Source organism: Macaca nemestrina, chromosome 12 (genome assembly GCF_043159975.1).
Source record: "Macaca nemestrina isolate mMacNem1 chromosome 12, mMacNem.hap1, whole genome shotgun sequence".
NCBI classification, from domain to species: Eukaryota; Metazoa; Chordata; class Mammalia; order Primates; family Cercopithecidae; genus Macaca; species Macaca nemestrina.
The window spans coordinates 49,927,025-49,932,324 of NC_092136.1; the positions used below are offsets into that span (position 1 = coordinate 49,927,025).

General features: G+C 38.4%; 1 long non-coding RNA gene across 1 annotated transcript; it reads right to left on the reverse strand.

Moving 5' to 3' along the window:
• Positions 1-1,485: 1,485 nt before the first annotated feature.
• On the reverse strand, positions 1,486-5,028 carry LOC105486939 (uncharacterized). Its single transcript, XR_011610313.1, has 3 exons — positions 4,896-5,028; positions 4,723-4,819; positions 1,486-1,954 (listed from the first exon to the last, which is right to left on the reverse strand). It is a non-coding gene; the product is annotated as an uncharacterized lncRNA (long non-coding RNA).
• Between the last annotated feature and the right edge of the window lie 272 nt (positions 5,029-5,300).

Sequence of the window (5,300 nt, forward strand, 5' to 3'; positions counted from 1 at the left end):
CCTGTTTCCTGATTTAATGTCTTTCCTTCAATCTTCTCCTTCCAAGTTAAGACAAGTCAGCAAACTCCTGGAATGACAAGACCACTGGTACACAATGATACTAGTTAATGTTCATTGAGTATTTCACGTTTATTGACTCTGTGCTAGGCACTGTGCTAAATGCCTTCCATATGTAGTAGCTCACATATTATGAGGAAGTGTATTGTCACTCTCCTATTACAAATGTGGACACTAAGGCTCAGAGAGGTAAAATAGTTCACCCAAGGTCACACAGCTAGATCCTACACTCCTAACTATGATGCTATATTGGCTTTCCATGTAGACAGAATGAACAAAGCCTCCTGCCGAGGTCCTTGGCAAACAGAATACAGTAAGTTTAGTGACAGACAGAGCATGCCAGACTCTAAGTGCCAGAATCACATCATTCATGGAAATGAACTGAGTATGTCTATAAAATTATGAGATTGATTTTATTTTTTAATAAACCACAATGCCCCTTGTCATGCATATTACTGTCATACTTTCAAAAGTTGTCCTCTACCTCATACCCTCATTTCTGGAACTAAAAAAAAGTGGAAAAGACTACATTAAAATCATTGAAAAATGAGAAGAGACTAGCCCTGCTAGATATTAAATATACTATAGAGCAGTAATAATTAAAATAGCATAATTCTGTGAAAAAATAGATGAATAGATCAGCAGAAAATAACAGAACACTCCTCCATATTATTATTTGGTATATAATAGAAGTGATATCTCATTTGTGGAGAAATGAGCAAAAGATGGTACCCAAAAACATATTAATTTGGATTTTTTCTTCCTACCTTACACCATTAAATTCTGAATTAAATAAAAAATAAAATGTAAAAACTGAGGACACGAAAGTATCTAAAGGGAAATTTATTATCACGATTAGGGAAAGTTTTCCTAAATATTGCATCAGCAACTGAAACCATAAAAAATGTATATATTTTACTACATAAGAATGAAATATTTCTGTATGGCAAATACACTGGAATATGTGAAAGACAAAGGGTTCATTGCTTTCGTACTTAAAGGACTTTAAGTCCTTTTATCAGTAAGATTAAAAAAAGAAACATAGCAATATAAAACAAAAGCCAAAATGTCAGGCCACCTTCATAAACTGTTAATGGAAAGTATAAATTTGCACATGATGAAATGTGCAAATACATTTCAAATACATTTCACATTTGCCACAATGCGGCAAAATACATCAATGATCTCAAACATTTGACCCAGCAATTTCGCTTCCAAAAATTTATCTTAAGAGAATGATTAGACAAATATGCATTTGTGCAAAGGATGATCATCACAACATTATTCATGATAATTTTAAAAATTGAAATGAAGCTAAATGTTTGAAGAGAGAATAGGTTAAATAAATGATGGTAGCTGTCCATTCAAAGAACATGTAACAGGATTAATAAGGATGATATAGACATAGATTTGCTGACATCAAAAATATATTCTTAATTGTTGTTAAGTGAAAAAGAAGGTTACCAATATGTATAAAAAATTATCATATTTGGTAGAGATATAACCCTCTTCTTCTAAGTATCAAAATGCCTGACAAGCTATTCATCTAAAAAATAATCATACATATATACATATTATATACTATATACATACAATTTTTTAAAAAAATAAATATACATTTATATATCCAAATATAGAAATGTAAATGCATCAGCAATTTATTTTGTATGTATCATATATTGCATTTTTAAAAACCCTGAAGACGTGCCTATAAATCACACGACAATTTTTTTTTTTCTTTTTCCTCACCTGAATCGCCGATTGGCCCATTTGTTTTCAAGGAAGAGTGTAGCCTTCAGAACCATGCTGATCTGGGTTGAAATCTCAATTATTTTGATATACCAACTGAAATATTATAGGCACTTCTCTTAACCTCCCTAAGACTCAGTGTTCTCACCTGCAAAATGACAAAGTATTCACCTTATGTACTTATTATGTAGACTACAGGAAAATGATAAACCCCTACTCAGTGATTGGCATGCAGAACAGTCCCAATACATTGCAATAAATACTAATATTATCCTTCTTTAATACTCAGCTCAAATACCTCTCTGGATGTTGTACCAACTATCCCCAGACAGTGGGTTCTTTAATGACAGTTTTCTCATAGCTTTTTTGTTTGTTTGTTTTTGTTTTGAGTCAGAGTCTCACTCTGTTGCCCAGGCTGGAGTGCAGTGGCATGATCTTGGCTCACTGCAACCTCCACCCTCTGAGTTCAAGTGATTCTCCTACCTCAGCCTCCCGAGTAGCTGGGATTATAGGCACCTGCCACCACACTTGGCTTCTTTTTTTTTTTTTTTTTTTTTTGTATTTTTAGTAGAGACAGGGTTTCACCATCTTGGCCAGGCTGGTCTTGAACTCCTGACCTCGTGATCCACCCGCCTCAGCCTCCCAAAATGTTGGGATTACAGGTGTGAGCCATCGTGCCCGGCCTCTCATAGCTTTTTATGAATATCTGTTACTTCTCACTCTGCTTTTATCTGTTAGATGTGAGTTCCCAGGAGCCAGGGATCAGGCTTACTCATTTATGTGTCCTAAGTACCTACCTCAGTGTGTTGCACATAGTAGGCTTATGCTAAATGTTTGTTGAATGAATAAAACAATGAATAAATAGCAATTATGATCAATGACAACAATGTTTAAAAAAGTAAACATTTCCTTAAGGGAATACACTGGTAACATACACTCACCATGGTGTTTTTAAAAAAATTTCCTGCACATTATTTTGCAATCTCATTTTATAAAGAAGATAGTGTGTTATAACAACAGCAGTAACAAATATTTATTGAGCACTTACTATAATTGCACTTAATTCTCTCAAAAGACAAATGATGAGGAAAGTCACTTGTCTCCAGTATCTAGAAATGGCAGAGACAGAATTTGAACTCCAGTCTTTCTGACAGATTCAGGACCCTATGCTTTTAACAAGGACCCTCTCCAGGATGGCAGGACCTCACTGGGAAGCGTGATGGAAGCTCTGTAGCAGCTAAACCATTGGGCCTCAACAGTACTCTTGAGAAGCCTATGGTGGAGGAGGGTGGTCTTGAGATGGGAGGCAAGAAGAATGGAATGGAGGAGGGAGAAGATAGAGAGAAACAAGAGGGGTGCTAGACAGAGTGAACAAAACCTCCATTGACCACCTGGGTCTGGCATTTAGGGATTGGGGGCAGCATTTTTACTCTTTAGGCAAGATTGTGAAGCAGATGCTATTTGTAGCACAATCAGGGCAATAGGGAAGACCTTGTGTTCCTATGCTCTATCTGGAACATGTGATGGAACCCAAAATAATACCTAATTTGCGAATTAATTTAAATATAGTACTTTTGATGGTATGCAAATGAAATTTTAGTTTGTTTTACAGTGTAAAAAGATCAACCTTTATTGAACTAATATCATTGATTTATTGTATTACATTAAATCAATTCGACTGTCCAGGAAAATCTTGGCAGTAGGAAGGTCTTTCACCTCCCTCCCTATGAGCCCTCACCTCCCCCTAGCCCTCACCCCCAAGCCTTCTCTTGGTGTTCTATTTCTGCTAATCCTTGCTAAGAAGTAACTGGTGAGCAAGAGGTTAGCTGATGGGGTCTCAAGGTGTGACCTTTCCCAGGAGTATTTGCATGTTAATAGAAAGATACTGGGAACCAGGAACAGCCTCCAGGTCTCAAATGAAAGAAGTCCTGAAGGTGGATGGGAGGGGCAGGCATGGCCCCCAGGGGCCCTGCTATGTAGGCCTCCTTGATTCTGTCTGTGTGGATGGCTGTTGGTCTGGGCTTCTCTCCAGCTGCTTTTACAAAGAAGTGGTTTGGAGAAGAACAAAGCGATTGTATTTATCCCCAGGCAGGGACTCCATTGCCAGGGCCCTGTGTGCAATGCCCAGCTCAGAGCCTGGACCCAGTAGGTCTTGCTAAATGGTTATTCCGCAAATGAATGAAGAAAGCCCTTCCTCTCTGTGCCATACCACTCTCCCCTGACACCTTTAGCACTTTGGTCCGTGAGCCCTTTAAGCCCAGGGAGCCCGGGCCCAAGACCTGGGCAACTTCTTCCTAATGATAAGAACATCGCCAAAAATAAATTTCTACCATTTACATTTTATTATTTTTCCTCCTTATAACCAGAAAACCTCAAAACTTGTGCTGAATTGCATGACCTCACTGACCATGTTTCACGTTCCTTGTTGAACTGTGGTTAAGGCAATCTACTTCTTAGCTACAGTGAAACTGCAGAAAATAAAATCCCTTCGTGGACATGTGCTCTTGCACACGCACATTTCAGGATTCTAGGGAAGAAAAAAGGGCGGGGGCCTGGGTGGGAGCAATAAGGACAAGACTACTTTTCTGTTTGGCTGAATTCATCAAAAATGTCTAAACCCCATACCGAACATTCATCACTAATTAAATCCTAGCACCATAATTCAGAGAAAACAATTACAGCATTTAGAATTTTTAAAGGAACTATTATTGCTGCCTTGGCCCTTTTAAAAATTATGCTCCCCAAAGGACAAAATGTGATCCATTAATATGTATGTATTATTACTTTTTTTGTAAGGGGAAGACTGCTGATGCCTGTGAATATGGAAGCATTTATCGGTTGCCGACAGCCGCTTAGTTGACTTGCAGTTTTAAGTGCAGTATTTTCTAGAATCTAAAAGGCTATAACATTAATTACCTTTTTGCCTTCAGCTGGTGGCCTGCTAGTTTCTGTCCTGTGTTCTCCGTCTTGGTCACACTGGAAACTAGTTAGTGAGTGAAGGGGTTGATCAGACCTAGGAGGGGTCAAAGCCATTATTGGAAAAGATCACACAATAATTCATTACGTTTAGGGCAATTTCTCCTGCTTACCTTTGGTGCCCAGGAATAAGTCCTTGATTTTCATTTTTCAGTTGAGGCTCCCTTGTGTGCTGTGTCCTGTGTTAGTTGCTGAGTGCAAGGCATCCTAAATTTCAAAGTCAAATCTGTGACTCCTCCACATTAAGTGTCCCCAGCTAAACGGGGTTCTGATTTGTTTTTCTCTTCCATTTTATCCTTCTGATCCACAGGCTTCTTTGTCTTGACAAAGTAACTGAGAGATGAGTTATCTGAGTCTGGCACCAAGGACCACAACTGGCCTTTATACATTAAGATGTATTGTGTGCTTGACCCGTGTGTGTGTGTGTGTGTGTGTGTGTGTGTGTGTGTGTGTGTGTGAGATATGCATGCATGTGTGTGTGCTTGAGTGTGTGCACACACATAGGTGTGTGCCTATCT